We start from the raw sequence: 1,937 nt of genomic DNA, 5'->3' as shown, positions 1-1,937 counted from the left end.
TCAAGAGGTCATAGATAGAACAAGTTTCGAAGCCCTCTACCTCTAGAACCAATCCAAGCAAGCCCCACATTGCTAGATACATTGAGGGAGGACTTAGTGGGAGGTGAAAAATGGCCTTCCATGGCTCACCATAGCCAATGCAACATTTTCTCTGAGGCGATCGGTGGAATGAGGACTTTATCTCATCCCCATCACACAGGCACCACCTCCTAGGGAAGGAACAGTGTATGTCCCTTACGCATTTAGCCAGCTCCTTTTGAGGAACATGACCAATTCCATTGGCATCTTGCAAGATGCAAAAATCAAGACTTTTGGACTAGGCTTCCACTACACATTTATGGTGTAGACTTTTAGAGAGGAGATGGTCATACACAATGATCCTCAAAAGGCCTTACATGAGGGAAGCAAGGTTGGTTCATTATTGGGAGACCAATCGCATTTATATACACAAAGAAAACCAACCCTTGAAGATAACCTGTGTGGACAGGGCAGAATTATCCCATGGGTTGAGGCCGCCTCGCAATGATGAGTGTGATACAACATGTCTAAACGTTGCAACAACAGGGTAAAGATGAGAACCAGAACTATGAGCCTTTCCCACACCCGAAGACTCTGAGGATTAGGTCCATTTCTTGGTCACCAATATTTTCTTGGAATTAGTTATGCATATTTTGTATTTACTAATATATGTACTTAACACATGGAGATAGGGAGGACTCCTCCCATGGGTTGAGGAGGCCACCTCGCCAATGATGAGTGTGATACAATTGTCTGAACCGCTTTGGTCAACATGTCTAAATGAGCTTAGGAGGTTGAGGTATAAGAAAGGGGATTTATGTAGTGCAATAGTGTCTATAAATGTGTTTGGGAGGAGTGAAGGAGCTTAGTGGTGGTGGTTAACCACACTGGAATGACATGAAGGGGCACGTTCCGAATGAAGGTCGGCGGGTAAGTGTGAGAGGCTGGCTGGCTGGCCAGCAGCCAAAGAGAAACGGTGGTGGGATGCCGCCCAGACACACGACGGGGAAGAAGCGAAGCAGTTGTTGTTGGGCTTTGCAAAATATATATATATGCCAAAAATGGCGGGTGGGGAAAACACCCGTCAGATCGCTCAGCAGCCTTCACCACCGGCGGAATGAGCACGGCGGGACGGTCATCAAGGCGCAGGGCGGAGGGCGGGGACACCCAGCAGCCCTGGCAAGTTATTCACGCTCTGGCGGCTGAGCCTCCTTTCGTCTTCCGGGCTGTGCGACTTGTCAGAGCAGGAATGCTCAGGCAAGATGTACGAACTATAGAACAGATCCTGTTCAAGTATAGTCGTGCTAGATGAGAAGTCCCCCGTCGAGCCCATAAATGTGACGCTTAAGCTGGCAATGTTGCTATGTGGGTTTTTCACCCCTCTATCTCCGCACCTTATGATGATTAAATTGCGTGTCATAGGCTAGGGCTTCAAATACAACCAATTTCCTCGCGCACCACACCTCCGCCTCCTCCTCTCATATGCAACATTAATGGCGAGCTCGAGCATATCATGACATTGCTATCACTGATGACTGCGTGTGGTGGTGAGATCAAATCACGATGTGTTATAATCTATGTACCATGCTATCGACCATAATATTCTACGGCCTCCATGTGAGCCCTTAGACCCCTTTCAAAGCCTTATGCTTCCCAACATCTACACAATCATCGTTCTAGGTATAGCATGGATCCATGGAGCGTTCGCGCACGACCGTAGTGGGAGGCCCTTCACCGTTTTGTACATGGGCTGTGGTTTATGCTCTTTGGGATATGGGGAGTTATTGTTTGTGCAGTCCACTAGAACGCTCCAATATCATGTGACTTTTACCTCTCATGCACCACCCTTTCTCGTCCTCCACCCACATAGGTAAATCAAGGATGCACTAGGGCCACATAGGTGGTAGGGTTTTTGTAAG

The 1,937-nt window shown here is 47.9% G+C and overlaps 1 non-coding gene across 1 annotated transcript; it reads right to left on the bottom strand.

Annotated features, from left to right (window-relative positions):
• Positions 1–1,096: 1,096 nt before the first annotated feature.
• On the bottom strand, positions 1,097–1,321 carry LOC147612545 (small nucleolar RNA U3). The gene has a single exon (XR_015263575.1). It is a non-coding gene; the product is annotated as a small nucleolar RNA U3 (small nucleolar RNA).
• Positions 1,322–1,937: the final 616 nt, after the last annotated feature.

Source organism: Cibotium barometz, chromosome 45, assembly GCF_041138505.1.
Source record: "Cibotium barometz isolate CiBa-2024 chromosome 45, ASM4113850v1, whole genome shotgun sequence".
Lineage (NCBI taxonomy): Eukaryota > Viridiplantae > Streptophyta > Polypodiopsida > Cyatheales > Cibotiaceae > Cibotium > Cibotium barometz.
This window is presented reverse-complemented; position numbering and strand designations above follow the sequence as displayed.